Raw genomic sequence first — 18,442 nt, 5'->3', positions numbered from 1 at the left:
GATCTGGCCCTGACTGGCAGACGCAGCCCAGGTAAGTTCTTGCCCCAGTCTTGGACTCGGGGGACCTCCAGCCATAAGGGCTACACAGAAGGTTGAAGAGTGAACAAGTAAATTCCTCCCGCCCTGGAACAGAGAGGAAGAAAGACAGATGCAGTGCAGCCCTAGCTTTTCTCTGGCCCCCTAGCAACCGGCCTGTAAAGGCGTCGGCCACATCAAATCATTGTTACACTGGCCTCTGACCCAGGCAAGCGACAAACAAGACCGCACTCTACACGGTAGCTTCGGGAAGAGATTCTGGACCCCAGTTTTGAAGAAGCCCCTCCAGACTGTGTGGCCTGAACATGGGCTCACGTTCTCTCAGCCTCTGATGCCTCTGAGGATGGCCTCTTGCTTCCTCAGGCTTGCAGGTTGCTGAAAGACTTCCTGGAAGTAAACTTACAACATAAAGAGAAAGAATGGTATTGAAGCCATACAAGGTTAGTCTGCCTGGGTAAATGAAGTCTTTTATTCACTCACCAGACCACCCACCCGTTTCCTGCCAGGCTGCCCTCTCCTTGCTGCATCTCAGGGCTCCTCTGACCTCAGATGAGTGGAGCGTGGGCAGTCGAAGGCAGAATTTAAGCAGCATCATTTCCAATGAATCATTAGCAGCAAGAAACAAACTGGCATTAAATGCATGAAAAATTGCATCATGGGGATCATCTGTTTAATACTGTTATACTCAATATTATTTAATAATTTCTGGAGCGACGCTCCACTGTCAGACTGAGAATGTATTCCTATTTCCAAACATAGCAATGATCTGCAGCCTTCACACATGATGATAACCAAGTGTGTTATGATACATGAAAAAAAAAAAAAAACTTTTTTGTCCAGTTATTTCTTTAAGGCAAGCTCCTAGAAATGGAATTGTGAGATCAAAGGATAGCAATTTTAAAGCTTCATTCACTTCATTCACTAAATTCACAAATTCAGCAAATATGCAGTGATCACGTGTGATGTTCTAGACCCTCTGCTGGGCCCTGGGATTACAGAGAAGCCCTGTTGTGCTGGACCAGGCTACAGTTTCCCCACATCCTTGCCAATAGTGGGTACTGTGATGCTCTGTCTGTTTTGGCAGTCTATGTAAAAATAGTAATATATTCCCAATGGCTTAAGATTTAAAGGAAATAAATACATAAATGCACAAAGGAAAAGGTATAAATATTTGTATGATTTTGACATAGAGGACTTTTAAAGCATAACCTCAAGAGTGAAAGGGTAAAGGAAAAAATTTATAGATTAGGCCATGTGCAAATTTAAAGCTTATATATGGATGTAACCACAAGCGAGGAAGCCACACTGACTCTTGTCCTTTCTCAGGCCTTATGTACACAGCTTTCCAGTGATGCTCAGGAGACTGCTGTAGAACACTGGGGTCTCTCATCATGGACTCATCCAAACACCCTGAGGCCCCAAGCAGCAGGGCTGTAGTCCCAACAGAAGGCCATGGCAGGCCACTGGGATTTGCATAGACATAGATAGAGCCATAGAGATGTAGGCAAAAGACAAACTGGGAAACACAGTGGCAGAGATATATTATGCCATATTTTTATCTCTAACTCTTACAGAGATTCTTACCAATTAATGGGAAAAAGAAAAATAGACAACTACGTGTTACTTTTACAATCAAAAAAGTAAAGACAAGGGACTTCCCTGGCTGTCCAATGGTTAAGACGCCATGCTTCCACTGTAGGGTCACCTGTGCAACCCCCGATCAGGGAACTAAGATCCCACATGCTGTGCAACCAAAACAAAAACAAAAAAAGCAAAGACAAGAGTACCTGCCTACTTGTTCAGCAACACTGATTGAGTGCATGATGAAATGTTCCAGCCTCCAAACTAAGCACCTGGGTCACAGAGAGGGCTTAGAAGTCCCCATTGTCCTCCCAGGCCTCCCAGATGGTCTTGGAAACAACCAAGAGCATGCTGTGAGCAATCAGACACAGAAGCTGGTACAGAGAAGTCCCAGAGCACCAAAGGAGGCAGGAATCAGTTCTGCAAGATGAGGGGGGATTTGAGGAAAGAGGATGATCCAACTGGATGTTTTAACAGCTTTACTGAAGTATGGTTTACATGACAAATAATTTACCCCTTTTAAGAGTCTGGTTTGATGAGATTTAATGAGTTTGATGAGATTTAATGAGTTTATGCATTAGGGCAAGCAAACAGTGCTAGAATATCACCAGCCCTCCTGCTAGCCAACCGTTGATCATTCTGTTCCTACAGTTTGTCTTTTCTAGGAATTTTATATAAACAAAATCAAACAATGCATTGTATCTCCTGTCTGGCCATTTCATTTAGCATGATATTTTTTGAGATTTCATTCATATTGGTTCATTCCTTATTGTTGCTGAGTATTATTCCCTGGTGTGGGTTTACCATTTTCTTTATTCATTTATTAGTTGTTAAATATTTATGTGGGTTGTTTCCAGCTTTTTTGGCTACCATGAATAACACTGTTATTAACACTTCTGTATCTGTTGTTTGCAGTGTATTTCTCTTTGGTACTTAGAAATAGAATTGCTAGGTCATATGGTGTGTGGCTTCCCTGGTGGCTCAGCGGTTAAGAATCTGCTTGCAAGGCAGGAGCCACAAGAGATACAGGTTTGATCCCTGGGTCAGGAGGATAACATGGAGGAGGCTATGGCAACCCACTCCAGTATTCTTGCCTGGGAAATCCCATGGACAGAGGAGCCTGGCAGGCTACATCCCCTAGGGTTGCAAAGAGTTGGACACGACTAAAGTGAATGAGCACAATGGTGTGTGGCTAACTTAAAAACAATTTTTTTTTTCAAAATAGCTGTACCGTTTTACATTCCCATCAGCAACGGAGGAGCCTGGTGGGCTACAGTCCATGGGGTCACAAAGAGTCAGACATGACTGAGCAACTTCACTTCACTTCAGCAGTGTATGCAAGATCCAGTTGCTCCTCATTCTTGCCAAAATTTAATGTTGTCAGTGATCTTTATTTTAGCCATTCTAGTGAGTGTGCAGTGGTATTTCACTGTGGCTTTAATTTGTATTTCCCTACAAATTGTGGTGTTGAACAAATTTTCATGTACTTATTTGCCATTTGTATGTCTTCTTTAGTAAAGTGTCTATCAGTAGGTTTCCCATTTTAAAATTGGGTTGTCTGTCCTTTTACTATAAGAGATCTGTATATATTCTAGATACAGATTGTTTTTTTAACCAGATACGTGTTTTGCATTATTTTTCTCTCAGACTCTGATTTGTCTTTTCCTTGCCTTAATAGTGTCTTTTGAAGAGTAAAAATGTTTAATTTTGATGAACTGAATTTATCTTTTTATATTTTATTGTTTTTTGGCTTTTGTGTCATATCTAAGAAATCTTGGTCTACTCCAAAGTCATAAGATTTTCTTCCATGTTTTCTTTATGGAGTTGTATCATTTTAGAGTTTACCTTTAGTTTAGGTCTATGGCATCCTAGAAACTGACCTAGAATTTCATCTGGCTCCATTCTAATTAATTTTTGTATGTAGTATAAGGCAATGATTGAGGTTAATTTTCTTTCCATATGGACACCCAGTTTTCCTGGAACCATTTATTAAAAAGACTATCCTCTCCTCCATTGATTTGTCTTGGCACCTTTGTCGAAAACAAATTTGTGAATAGTAGTATGATGATAAATATTTAGCAACTAACTTCCTGGGGAAAAGAAAGGGCTTAATTTGTAGTATTGGCCAATTTCCTAGTATGAATACATTCACATAGCTAATTTCAAGCTACCAAAAATTTAACAATCAGCTCACCAAATTTCTGAAAATTTGACAGTGAGCTCTGTGAGTTAAGATAGGTCAACTTCAACACACTAATGTATACAAAGATCAGTTTCTGAACTTTCTATTTTGTTTGTGGATCTATGTCTCCATCTTTGTGCCAGAAGCACACTTGATTACTGTAGCTTCATAAAAAGTTTTAAAATAAGGAAATAGCAATACTCACTTTGTTTCTCTTTCTCAAAAAAATTGTATAAATTCGAGGTCTCCAGTATTTCTATATTGATTTTAAAATCAGATCATTTTCCACAAAAAGTCTTGCTGGGATCTTAGTAAGATTTGCTTTGAATTTACAGATCAATTTCTAGAATGCCATCTTAGCAATATTGAATCTTCCAATTTAAGAACATTGTGTAAGTCTTCATTTGTGTAGGTCTTCAATTTCTCTCAGCAATGTTAGGTAGTGTTCAGTGTTCAGGCATTGCACTTCTTTTGTTGAATTTGTTCCAGAGTATTTTATTCTTTCTGATGCTGTTGTGAATGGATTTTTAATTTTTCATTTTCTTACTGTCTGTGACTAAGTCTGTAGGAAGATAGTTAATTTTTGTATATTGAGTGTGTATTCAGTAACCCTGCTAAACTCATTCATTTGTTCTAGAACTTTTTGTGGTTTCCTGAGGATTTTCTAAATGCCAGTTAATGTTATATGCAAATAGTGATAATATTACTTCTTTTCTAATCTGTATGCGTTTAATTTCTTTATCTTTTTTTATTATACTGGCTATTGACTCCACTGTAATGTTGAATAAAAATAATGACAGTGGGCAACCTTATCTTACTCTAGATCTTAGGGGGAAAGCATTAAGTCTTTCACCATTGAGTATGACGGTAGTTGTAGTGTTTCTGTAGATGTCCTTTATTAGGCTGAGGAAATTTCCTTCTATTCCTAGTTTACAGAGTTTTTTAATCATGAAAAGGTGTCAGATTTTGTCTAGTGTTTTCTCTGTATCTATTAAAAATGATCATATGATTTCTGTTCTTTATTCTATGAAAATGACATATTACATAATTTATTTTTTGTATGTTAAACTGAACTTGCATTCCTGGGATAAACCTCGCTTGTTAATGCTGCTTTAACTTTTTTATATATATTGCTGGGTTTGATTTGATAATCTTTTGTTAACTGTTTTGATATCTATATTCAAGTGTAATGTTAGCCTGTAGTTTTCTTATAATGTGTTTCACTGGGTTGGTATCAGGGTAATGCTTGATTTTACCCATCTTAAAATGAGTTGGGAAGTGTTCTCTCTTCCTCTATTTTTAAAAAAGATTGTTAGGATGGGTATTTATTTTTTCCTTAATGTTTGATAGAATTCAACAATGTGAATTTTAATTCTAATGTTTGATAGAAAAATCACCAGGCATTTGGATTTTCTTTGTGAGAAGATTTAAAATTACCAATTCAGTTTCTTTACTTGAAATACATTTATTTAGATTTTCTATTTCTTTTTGAGTCAGTTTTTGTGATTTTCATCTTTCTCAGAACTTGTCCATTCCATCTATATTGTCAAGTTTATTGAAATAAAGTTGTTCTTAGTATTTCCTTATAATAGAGCTACACTTTAAAGAGTAAATTTGCATAGATCTCAAAAAGTTATAAAATGATATCTTCAGCATCAGCTTTATTTTTTAAAAAAGATTTACAAATCCCTCCTATACAGAGAACAAGGAATGAGGAAACATATTTATCAAGCATTTCAGTAGGTATATCATACAAGGTGTACCAACCACTTTTTATAGATCATCTCATGGGAGTGTTCCCCCAGAATTCTAGGTTTACCCAGAAGGAGGCAGCACTCTTTCCCCACTTTTGGGACAACTCTAAGGGTTCCCATTTCCTATCCTAGGAACCATCTTTCTGCTAGTAATAGACACGGGTCCTTGGGGACACAGCCATCCAGAAGACAGCAGCCTCAACCAGACAACTGTGATCTTGCAGCACAACTACCCCTGCATTTCTGCCACCAATAAATCAAGATAATAATGCAAACATGGGAGTAAGGGATCGAGGAGGGAGTTACCTGTAATTTTCTCACAGTCTCTCATCTAGCTCTTCTTCTTTTTTGCGTGAGGCGTATTTGTGTGTATGCTTACCTTCACCACCAAGCTTTCTCACTCTGCCAACTGTAAGTTTCTTATTTTGCACCCTTTTTCTTCCCTACAGTTCCTAGCATAGATACTGCAATCTGAATTTGTATAGAAACAAATGTTTGACTCCTAGTTCGAGCAGTTTTCACTTTTATCTATCTGTATTCTAAATTATGGGCTTCCCTGGTAGTTCAGTGATAAAGAATCCACCTACCAATGAAGGAGACGCAGGTTTGATCCCTGGGTTGGGAAGATCTCCTGGAGAAGGAAATGGCAACCCATTCTAGTATTCTTGCCTGGGAAATTCTGTGGGGAGAGAAGACTGGTGGTCTACAGTCCATGGGATCGCAAAAGAGTCAGACAGGACTTAGAGACTGAACCACAACTCGTGATTATATACAGTTCATGCACGTGTCTTTATGTGAGGCACTGTTTCCCAGGTGCACAGGGGCCTGTAAGCCCCGCTCAGCCCATGACAGACCGAGATGGCAGTGACCTGCAGAATGAGCCATTTACCTATCGAGGGGACCCACGTCCCAACACTTGTTTTTGCCAACTGATGTCCATGCCAGATATTTCCATGTAAGAGAAAGGAGGATTCTTTTCCTTTCATTCTCTGTTCACATTAGATTAGCTTCCAACTTTACATACTGACAATTTATTTTTTGCCCAGTGTGTGCTTTCCTTGTTTTAGAAAGCCATCGTACACAGTGTTGCGCGTGCATACCAGATCTTAATGGGTAAGAAGAGCAATCTTAAATGATTAGAATGTTGGCGTTCTCCATAAGAGTCCCTTTTCTTCCTTTCACACAAAAGAAACTGAAAGATGCATGAAGCACATATACCTGCATAGATCATGACACCCCTCTCTTGACCCAGACATCTCTGGCTGGAAGAAGCGACCATCCACTCCCCTCTGGAAGAAGAGAACTTCTAAGCCTCCTGCCACCCTCTAGGCTCAGGTATATTCATTTCTTTTTCATCTACAAATCCTGCATCCTTTATCCAACTCCTGACAATAGCTTGGCAACCAACATCACTCACTGACTGCCTCTGTCAGAGTTCAAGAAGGAGCCCGCTTCCCTTCTAGAACACTTTAATATAACAAGTGTAGACGTGATTTTTGAACGAAGACAGTGTTTCCATGACAACACAAATCACTGATGTGCATCCACGGGAAGATTTCAAACCATTAAGATTGTAAAGTGCGGTTTTCTTTCCTCATAAAGCAGTTGAGGAATGTTGTTGAGAATTCCGTTGTCAAGAGAATGGAGAAAGAATTCTCTTTCCCAAGGACTTAGGACACATAATAAATAAATCTGAGCTTATGGGCAGAGAAGTAGAATTTATATTTGATTGTAGTTGGGAATAATCTATTATTCTACCTTCACTTCTGCTAAGAAGTGGTTTATACCAATTAATGCATGTCTATATTCTTCACAGCTGTAAAACTGTCCTTCTATAATTCTCTTCCATTGTTTCTTGTAAACATCAGGCTTTTCCACATGAGAAACGAAGGTCTAGCCTCTATTCTCTTCTTGTACAATGTCTCTGCAAGGCCAAATCCTCCCTGCATTCCCCAGACGCCTTCCCTCCCCCTTCCTCTTTTGGGACCTGGCTTCATCAATCACCCAGCTCCCGCCTGTCTTCCGTCTCTCCCTCTGTAATTGCTCTTTCAATATCTCCGCTTGAATCACTGCAGGAAAATGTGCTTAAGTGGGACAGGGCCTTAAGAAGTGAACATCTGCTTATAGTGGACCCTCCGTATTGGAAATTCAATTAATCAGGCATTCGTTGAATGCCACTTTGTTTGAGTTTAACATGAAATGCATTCAGAATGAATCATTTAAAATGAAACGAAATCGCCACTGGGAGCTTCTGTCCACATTTTGTGCATTTCGGGCACTGGACTGCTGGCTGCAGTGGTCAGAAGAAAACAATAGCCTTGACGGATGTTTGATGTCTGTGTAATTGTTAGACCTCCCCAGTGACTGCAAGGTCAGTGAGGCAGAAGCAGCATCTGGCTTTCACACTGTGTTTCCAGCTCCGTGACTGGAATGGAGAAGACGTGCCATCATTTTTCTTGAACACGTGACTCTGTAATGAAAACCAAATACATTAGTATATAATTATCCACCATAGATTTGGTAATTCTGACATTCAGGCCTTCTACAACTAATGCGTTCTCATTTAAACCCTCATCAATCCTGTGAAACAGGCTCTGTCCAAGAGTTTCCAGATGAGCTCACTGAGCTGCAGAGCAGATGAGGGGCTGATGGAGAGTGCCGAGATGGCACCCCAGTTTACTTCATTCTAGAGCCTGTGCTCTTGCCACGGAACCACCCTCTCTGTTCTTCTCTGGTCGCTATGCTTGTTCCCGCCTCCCTGACCTCCCTACCTGTGCTTCCCTGAACACTGCATGTGCTGTGTGCACTGAGGCATCGTTTTCTCCCGTGAGTGCCTGAGTTTCTTTGTTTCTGCTTGTGACCATGCTCTGAGGCACGTTATTTCTTAACCAACTTTGCTGCATCGGAGGCTTTCCTACCTCTAGTGAAGGCTGCAAAATGTTCTCCTTCAGGTTCTTACAACCCAAGGAATGCGGGAACCCTGGGTTCGATCCCTGGGTTGGGAAGATCCCCTGGAGAAGGGACTGGCAACCCACTCCAGTATTCTTGCCTGGAGAATTCCATGGACAGAGGAGTCTACAGTCCATAGGGTCGCCAAGAGTTGGACATAAGTGAACGACTGATGCTAACACTAAGGCAAGAGTGTTGAGGAATTTGTGGACATACTGTGGGAAGTGGTATAGAGGCCATGAGATGCTTGTGTAGCAACTTTATCTCCCCTCCCCAGCAGGGGCAACCCAGGGACTTCGTGTTCAGCTTTTCACAGGGGTGAGGTGGAGGCGGCATTCTGAATCCCTTTCCAGGGCACACTGAAGGTTACACACAGAGGGAGATACAGTCCTGACATTCAGCGGAGGCACAATCTGGGAGGGAAGGAAGATGTCTCCACAGGGAGCCTAGGACAAGCTGGAGCACAGTCAGCGCTACCAAGAGGTGAAGGTCAGAGGAGGCAGGCTGGATTCGGCAATGAAACTGGGAACTCCCTAGAGGGGAGCACACTGGAGCCTGGCACGGAAGGTCATGCAAAGCTTCAGCGACTGGAGGTGTGGAGGGAATGGCGTGCCAGGAAGGGGAACAGCATGGCAGGAGAGCACAGTCTGTGTCTGGGGATATGGGGCCATGGTGTCCTCCCAGGCAGTGATGGTCCCCTTGGCACAGGGTCCCTATGAGGACTGCATAGGACAGTGCAGTCTAAGGGCATTACAAGGTGCCTGGCATGCAGAAGACGCTCACTCACTGATGGAACAGATGAAGATAAAGGAAGCTGGAAGGGTCACCTCAGGACACATCATCAGATCAGATCGGATCAGATCAGTCGCTCAGTCGTGTCCGACTCTTTGCGACCCCATGAATCACAGCACGCAAGCCTCCCTGTCCCTCACCTACTCCCGGAGTTCACTCAGACTCACGTCCACCAAGTCAGTGATGCCATCCAGCCATCTCATCCTCTGTCGTCCCCTTCTCCTCCTGCCCCCAATCCCTCCCAGCATCAGAGTCTTTTCCAATGAGTCAACTCTTTGCATGAGGTGGCCAAAGTACTGGAGTTTCAGCTTTAGCATCATTCCTTCCAAAGAAATCCCAGGGCAGATCTCCTTTAGAATGGACTGGTTGGATCTTCTAGCAGTCCAAGGGACTCTCAAGAGTCTTCGCCAACACCACACTTCAAAAGCATCAATTCTTGGTGCTCAGCCTTCTTCACAGTCCAACTCTCACATCCATACATGACCACAGGAAAAACCATAGCCTTGACTAGATGGACCTTTGTTGGCAAAGTAATGTCTCTGCTTTTGAATATGCTATCGAGGTTGGTCATAACTTTCCTTCCAAGGAGTAAGCGTCTTTTAATTTCATGGCTGCAATCACCATCTGCAGTGATTTTGGAGCCCCAAAAAAATAAAGTCTGACACTGTTTCCACTGTTTCCCCATCTATTTCCCATGAAGTGATGGGACCGGATGCCATGATCTTCGTTTTCTGAATGTTGAGCTTTAAGCCAACTTTTTCACTCTCCACTTTCACTTTCATCAAGAGGCTTTTGAGTTCCTCTTCACTTTCTGCCATAAGGGTGGTGTCATCTGCATATCTGAGGTTATTGAGATTTCTCCCGGCAATCTTGATTCCAGCTTGTGTTTCTTCCAGTCCAGCGTTTCTCATGATGTACTCTGCATATAAGTTAAATAACAGGGTGACAATATACAGCCTTGACAAACTCCTTTTCCTATTTGGAACCAGTCTGTTGTTCCATGTCCAGTTCTAACTGTTGCTTCCTGACCTGCATACGAATTTCTCAAGAGACAGATCAGGTGGTCTGATATTCCCATCTCTTTCAGAATTTTCCACAGTTTATTGTGATCCACACAGTCAAAGGCTTTGGCATAGTCAATAAAGCAGAAATAGATGGTTTTCCTGGAACTCTCTTGCTTTGTCTATGATCCAGCGGATGTTGGCAATTTGATCTCTGGTTCCTCTGCCTTTTCTAAAACCAGCTTGAACATCAGGAAGTCCACGGTTCACATATTGCTGAAGCCTGGCTTGGAGAATTTTGAGCATTACTTTACTAGCGTGTGAGATGAATGCAATTGTGCGGTAGTTTGAGCATTCTTTGGCATTGCCTTTCTTTGGGATTGGAATGAAAACTGACCTTTTCCAGTCCTGTGGCCACTGCTGAGTTTTCCAAATTTGCTGGCATATTGAGTGCAGCACTTTCACAGCATCATCTTTCAGGATTTGGAATAGCTCAACTGGAATTCCATCACTTCCACTAGCTTTGTTCGTAGTGATGCTTTCTAAGGCCCACTTGACTTCACATTCCAGGATGTCTGGCTCTAGGTGGGTGATCACACCATCGTGATTATCTGGGTCGTGAAGATCTTTTTTGTACAGTTCTTCTGTTCCCAAGGTCCTAAAGGACCAAGTTCCCAGCTGAGGGCCCTTCTGATTGCCACGTGTCATGATTTCTCAGGATGATATGCAGGACAACTGCATCATCCTGAGAAATCATGACACGTGGCAACCAGAAGGGCCCTCAGCTGGGAACTTGGTCCTTCAGGACCCTGGGAACAGCTAAGGTGTTTCCAGAGGGGAGCAGTGTGCCCACAGCTGAGCTGGAGTCAGGTTTACCCTGCAGCGTGTCTCATGTGGGTCAGAATGAGGAGACAGGGACCAGGATTCCGATGCTAGGTCCAGGGAGAGAGAAGAGGTGCTGAGGGCCCAGGTTAGGTGGCAGAGGGGCTGGACAGGAGAAGGTGAAGGTAGGGTGTCCGTTGACCCCTTTAAAAACTTCACCTGGTTAGCATGATCTAAAAGCCCTGCTTCAGCAGTCACTCTGGACATGACCAGGCTGGGATTTAAAAGTCCCAGGAGCAGGTCAGGAAAATCTTGTTTCCCCCTGAGACAGCATGCTCTGGGCCTGCTCTGCCATCCCTGGGTAGAGCCTGGGGACCAGCCCAGGCTTTCTCCATAGGCTTTCCTAGCACATGGAGCCATCAGCAGCATCCTTTAAGGAGTCCTTAAGCCCAGATCTGAGCACGGTAGTGGATCCACTTCTCTGTGCAGCTGACCCACCATGGAGAAACATCATAGTCCCAAATCCTCTCTGCCCCTTCAGAGATTATTAGGACATCAGTCATGCACTGACCCTCCAGTAATGGGGTCCATCTGGGGGTCTGCTATGGCGGGCACAGGGCACCCTTGGCAAAGCGATTGGATCATCCTGTCCCCGTGACTTCCTTACATCCCGATACAGGAAAAGCTGTGGATGAGGAACAACTCCAGGAGGCCAGGGCAGCAGCCAGCCGATGGGGGGAGGAGGGGCGCCCTCCCAGTTTACCCAGAGTCTTGCTGCAGTGTGCACCAGATGGGCTGAAGAGCAGTGCTTTCTTGTGTTTACTGCCAGGAGCTAGTGGTGGGTTACACAGCCATCCCCAAGTGCAGGGAAGCAGACACAAGAAGGCCTTTGAGTCAGGCAGACTGCACTCCAGTAACTGCCTCACCGCATACCAGCTTCTACTGACTTGGCGTCCCTTCCCTTTGCTCTGTTCTCAGTTCCCCATACTCTGCATGGGGTAAATAACAGTGACCACTCATGGTGTTCAAAGGCTAAAGCAGGATTAGATTTTTAAAGGGCTCAGCCTTTTAATAAGTAGGTGTTGGGCAAGTGTTTGTTAAGCTTTCTTCTCCTTACCTGCCTTGAGTCTCGGCTGCTCCTGCTGCCCCCAGTCAGCCCCTTTCCCACCAGGGCAGCTTCACTCAGTGGGCTGCTGGGTGCCTCCCGTCCATCTAGGGAGGATGAAGTCTATGCAAGCTGGGTGACTTCGCATGTTCACCCTAGGAAGGGAAAAGGACTTAAGATCTGCAGTTCATGGGTTTTAGGGGAGGTGGTTTAAGCAATAATCTGCCTGCAATGCAGGAGACCCAGGTTAAATCCCTGAGTTGGGAAGATCCCCTGGAGAAGGAAATGACAACCTACTCCAGTATTCTTGCCTGGGAAATCCCACAGACAGAGGATCCTGGCAGGATACGATCCATGGGATCGCAAAGTCAAATACAAATGAGCAACTAACGCTTTAAGTAATAATAGAAGCCCTACATATAAGCAGCTTTCACAAGTCTCTGCAGTAGAACAGAACACTTGATTTTCTTTGATCCTCCAAATATTTCTTGGATGTTTTGCTGTGCTTTGCAGGGCAGCAGGGAAACACAGATAACAGAGCTCAGTACCTGGTACAAAGGGCCTCCGGCGAAGGCAGGAGCCACGCTGGTGAGGCCGTCATCATTTCAGCATGATGAACACTAGATAGAAGTCTCTGATGTTCTCTTGTCTCCAAGGAGCAAGCACTGCCCCATTTGGGTGGACAAGAAGGGCTCAGAGGAGGGCCAGGAGCTGACCAGAAAGGAACTCCACTAACAGCTGTTTCTAGTAAATGCCTGCTGCTGCTGCTGCTAAGTCGCTTCAGTCGTGTCTGACTCTGTGCGACCCCATAGATGGCAGCCCACCAGGCTCCCCCGTCCCTGGGATTCTCCAGGCAAGAACACTGGAGTGGGTTGCCATTTCCTTCTCCAATGCGTGAAAGTGAAAAGTCAAAGTGAAGTTGCTCAGTCATGTCTGACTCTTAGCAACCCCATGGACTGCAGCCCACCAAGCTCCTTGGTCCATGGGATTTTCCAGGCAAGAGTACTGGAGTGGGGTGCCATTGCCTTCTCCGAGTAAATGCCTACTGAATGCCAAACCCTTCAGTCTTACAAAGAATATAGGAAAGACATGGAGTATGGCTCTGAATGATGGCCCAGGGTGAGGGACGGGCCCTGGCAGGGAGGTGGGGACCGGGGTCCTCACCCAGCCAGGCCCCTAACCTGCAGTCTGCCATAGGAAAAGTTAAAGAATATGGCTCTATAGCCATGCAAATGAGACTGGACTTGAAGGAGAGTTCTGTTCCGAATTTTGTCTTAAGCATCTTATCTCCCAAGAGAGACAAATGGAATCATGAAAGAATTAAAGCATCGTGAGACTGCTAGGTAACCACAGAGTCAAACAGTACAGTACAGGCCCCAGGAGCCAAGAACTGGGAGACTTTGGACTGAGAAATCCAGAGGGGTTCCTGGAAGAGGAGAGCCCTGAACTGGGCCTTGAAGAATAAAACTGGGAGAGTCCACGAGGAGGGGATACTGTCGGTGGAGGAATAGGAACAGTGAGTCACCTCGCTCAGCAGTGTTCAGTGGCTCCCCAGGCCTCAAACAAGCATCCCAACGTGGCATTCCAGGCTCTGGGGCCTGCTCCCAGCTCCTGCCCACCCAGTCACCTTGCCATCCCTCCAAGAGCCCCACCCGCCTACTCCCTGAGCACATCACCTGCCCTCTGAACCTGTCCCACACACCTCACTGCTGCCCGATTCCCCCCACCCACTTCTCCATCTGCATCTTTCAGTGCCCCCTTCCCCACCTGACCCCTTAGAACAGAGCATCTTTTACCCTCTCTCCTTCTGGACTCTGTCCCATTTGCTTCATTCTGGTTTTCCTTGGGATCCCACATGGACAAACCCTGACTCACTAAACTGTAGAGACCTCTACCTTGGCTTCCTCCTCTCTGTGGGCCACGTGCCATGCCATGGCTGGAGTTTAGCAAATGCCAAACAAATGAGTGAGTGAGTGAACAAGTGGAAATCTAGTTGCACAGAAAGGGGAATTGATGTTTACAGGGAACCATGAGACTCATGGCAAGAGACACTAGATGTGACTGACCTGGGTGAGTGGCCCACAGTGCTCTGGGTGGAGCATGTGAGGGCCAGAGGAGCACAGGTATTCTCTGTCCAGTCTGTGTCATATAAAGCCTCCAGGGCATTGCAGACAGCAGGCCCGACCCTGCCCAGGCGGGGGCCTCGGCACGCTGCAGCTCCAGCACATCATCCAAGTGCAGTGGGAACGAGGTGGGCTGTGGGGCCCGACTGACCTGGGCTGAGAATCAACTCCGCTATTTGCCAGCTGTGTGGCTATGCAAGCCACTTAACCTTTCTGAGCCTTGGTGACCCTCTTTCATAAAAGGAAAAATAATACTACCTCCTTTCAAAGTCATTGTAAGGATTATAGAAAATATACAAAAACAATCTTCCAGCTTATAAGAGGTAACAAATGAATGGTACGTAATTCTTCTTTTATGACATATGATTAGTTGTTCCATGTGTCTGGGGAAGGCTTTGTGGAGGGTTCAAAGAAAGTTCTAGGTAATAAAATTTGGGTTTAAACCTAACAGCCTGTCGTAACTGTGGTGAACTTATTATGAGACTCAGTAACACATCCCACATAGAGATGATGTACCAAAGTTGTTCAAGACCGGGGTTGCCGAGCTGTCCCCTCAAGGACACGTCCCATTGATAATGCTCACAGGGAGACCTTTGCCAGCCACTGCAGAGAGAAAGCTGTGAAGGCCGGCCCAGGAGAGATGACCGAGAAACAGTGCTTAGGGACGGTGTATACCTACCTCAGCCCTCATTCTGTAGCAAGTAGGCAGAGGTGGGAGCAGAGAACCCAGGTTTCTGCCATCATATTTTGGGAGCCAGGTTCTTATTGCTTTGGCTACCGGGAGACCTGGGCCAAGTATCAGGGCTTTGGAACTGAGGGTGGAAGGAAGGAGGGAGGGCCTGACACCTCAGGCAGGTAATAGTGATCAGAGACCCAGCTACAACCCGAGCCAGAGCTGGGCTGTTGTGGAGACAGAATGGCTCAGAAGTCAGGTTGTGGTAATGGGTTGAGTCTACAGAGGCGTAGGGAAGAGGAGTGGAGAAGGAAATGGCAACCCACTCCAGTGTTCTTGCCTGCAGAATCCCAGGGACTGGGGGAGCCTGGTGGGCTGCCATCTATGGGGTCGCACAGAGTCGGACACGACTGAAGTGACTTAGCAGCAGTAGCAGCAGCAGGGAAGAGGAGAGGATCAAAAAGCTCTCTAGAAGCTAAGTAGGTGCTGCCATTAACAGAATCAGGAGGGTCTCAACCCTCCTCCTAAATCCCCTCTCTTCCAAGGTTCCCTGGCTCATGGGAACCTCATCCCCTCACCCCATCCCACAAACCCCCAAATCTCTCTCTGAGCCTGGCCTCCCCCAGCTCAGTGGAGTTCAAGTCCTGCCCATCCCCTCGGCGCTGTGTTCCAAACACCACCCCGCTTCCCAATTCAGGCCTCTGCTTTCCTCCCAGCTCACTGCACAGCCCTCTTGGCCTCCAGCCCCACCCCTCTGCTCTGTCCCCATTCACATTGCTTCCAAAGTTCTCTTCCCCAAAAGGAATCTGGCCACATGCACCTTGAACTCATTTGGCATCTCCCTGTTACAGTCCAGACCATCCCCTCGGCCAGACTGGCAGGAACTTCATGACCTACCCAGCCTCTCATGTCCCCACCAGGTTTCGGCCCTGTCACCCCACCTTCCCACACATCCCCCGGGGGGCTGCGCCTCTTTGTGTGCTCCTCATTCTACCTGGAATCCACCCCTTCTCTTGGTCAGCTCTCTGCCAACCTCTGTGATTCCCTCCAGAACCTGTCCTTCAACTCCCAACCTGGCCCAGGAGCTCCTCCCCTGTGCTCCCAGACCCTTCTCCTACACGGAGCCTCCCTTATTGTCCTCCCATCCCGCCCACTCCCAGGCCTTGAGCTCAGCATCCTAAGCAGACCTAAGCACTCAGTAAATGTTTAATGAATGAATGAATGGTGGGTGGTCGAGTAAGTGAGAAGGAGCAGCAAGGGAGTCCAAGAAGAGAAGACGACTTGGCAGGGGAGACAGAATGATTTGCTTCGAGGGACGCTGAGTTTGAGTTGGTGGGGGCATCTAGGTGGAGGTCCCAGCTACACTGGAAAGGTGAGCCTGAAGCTTGGGGAAGGTCTCTTAAGAGACTGTAGTCTCTCTGTTCACACGTAAGCCTGTGCCCCTCAGGAGCTCAAATGACCAGTGTGTAGCTCAGTGTTGCCAAACTAGCTGTATCAACTCAGAGAGCCTCAGAGCCTGAAGGACATTAGAAGGACATCATCTGGTCAGCCTTTTTTTTCTGACAAGTGAGGGAACTAAGACTCAGGGAGGGGAGAAACCTGCTCAGCAGCTACCTAGAGGTAGAGCCAGGGCTAGAATCCATGTGTCTCCACCACAGTCTGAGCGCTCTCTCTACTGTCCCCTGGGGCCTCTTGTTGGTGGCACTCATGTCTGAGCCCCGAAGGAGGGAGTTACCATGAGGATGAGAGAGGGCACTGGAGAACCTAACTCGACAGATAGTACACTGGCTCTTCCTCTCCCACAGCTTCTCAAGGCCCCAAATGAAGGGAAACCTGAAAAAACCTCAGAGCCACAGAGCTTAGGCACTCGATGTCTTGCACTCGATAAACAGGACAGACCCGGTGGCCTCCATCAGCAGCGATATTAATTTCACCCTGTTTTGAACATTGTCACATCTCCTCTCCAGTCCTGCAACAGATCAGAAACCAGGAGAGAGAGTGCTATGAGCAAGCAGCCTGGCACAGTGACTGTAAAAAGCAGCAGATGGTGATCACTGGGGGTAAGAACCATCAGCCACTTACACCAACCCCACCAAGACTCTCCTATACATCATATATCCCAACACAAGTCCTCATGGTGACATCCAGTTGTGTTCAGTACATTTCGCTTATGATCTGCAGGCATTTAGACATTCCATAAGGATTTTCATCTAAAGTGATTGAGATTGTTAAGTTTCAGGCAGCATACAAAAATCAAGCCCTCTGCTATCACGGGGAGGAATAAACTAAGGATTCAGGGTTACAAAATGTCTTCATCACAACAAAGGAAGGGACAGAACTGGCATTTTTTGTTTGGCCACAACCTACCAGGCAGACTGTCCATGTAACAGTCACAGCTCTCTCATCTCACACACAGCAGCATTGGGTCATATGTGCTGAACTCGTAAACGACTGAAGATTGAGTCTTCAGCCTCATTTTCAGTTCAGTTCAGTCACTCAGTCATGTCGAACTCTTTGCCACCCCATGGACTGCAGCACGCCAGGCTTCCCTGTCCATTACCAACTCCTGGAGCTTGCTCAAACTCATGTCCATCGAGTTTGGACACCGTCCAACCCTCTCATCCTCTGTCATCCCCTTCTCCTCATGCTTCAATCTTTCCCAGCCTCAGGGTCTTTTCCAGTGAGTCAGTTCTTCGCATCAGGTGGCCAAAGTATTGGAGTGTCAGCTTCAACATCAGTCTTTCCAATGAATATTCAGGACTTATTTCCTTTAGGATGGACTGGTTGGATCTCCTTGCAGTCCAAGGGACTCTCAAGAGTCTTCTCCAACACCACATTTCAAAAGCATCAATTCTTCAACACTCAGCCCTCTTTATGGTCCAACTCTCACATCCATACATGACTACTGGAAAAACCCATAGCTTTGACTAGACAGACCTTTGTTGGCAAAGTAACGTCTCTGCTTTTTACTATGCTGCCTAGGTTTGTCACAGCTTTTCTTCCAAGGAGCAAGTGTCTTTTAATTTCATGGCTGCAGTCACCATCTGCAGTGATTTTTGGAGCCCAAGAAAATAGTCTGTCATGGTTTCCATTGTTTCCCCATCTATTTGCCATGAAGTGATGGGACTGGATCCCATGATCTTAGTTTTTGATCTTTTTTTTTTTTCTCAGCCTCATTTTAGATATTGTGAAAAGGAGGCCCAAAGATTAGAACTGCTTGTCCACGATCACGCGGTGGGAGCTGGGAGCCTGCACTCTTTCTCTGAGGCTACTGCTGTTGCCACAATCTACCTTGACTGGGCCAGAAGGAATGCTTACATTTATGCAGGAGGAGAGAGAGGTCACTCTTCAGCCACGCATCAGTCAGAACGACAGGCACTAACAGAGAGCTTGCTGTGCTCGCAGCTCTGAGAGAAGGCCCTGC

The 18,442-nt window shown here is 45.7% G+C and overlaps 1 protein-coding gene across 2 annotated transcripts in view; it reads left to right on the top strand.

The window, feature by feature from the left end:
* MAP6 (microtubule associated protein 6) overlaps positions 1-18,442 on the top strand; it is an 83,688-nt gene that overhangs the window by 43,158 nt on the left and 22,088 nt on the right. The window lies entirely within an intron of this gene.

This window comes from Bubalus kerabau, chromosome 15 (genome assembly GCF_029407905.1).
Source record: "Bubalus kerabau isolate K-KA32 ecotype Philippines breed swamp buffalo chromosome 15, PCC_UOA_SB_1v2, whole genome shotgun sequence".
Classification (NCBI taxonomy): Eukaryota; Metazoa; Chordata; class Mammalia; order Artiodactyla; family Bovidae; genus Bubalus; species Bubalus kerabau.
Note: the sequence above shows the minus strand (reverse complement) of the source record. Positions and strands in the feature narration are given on the sequence as shown.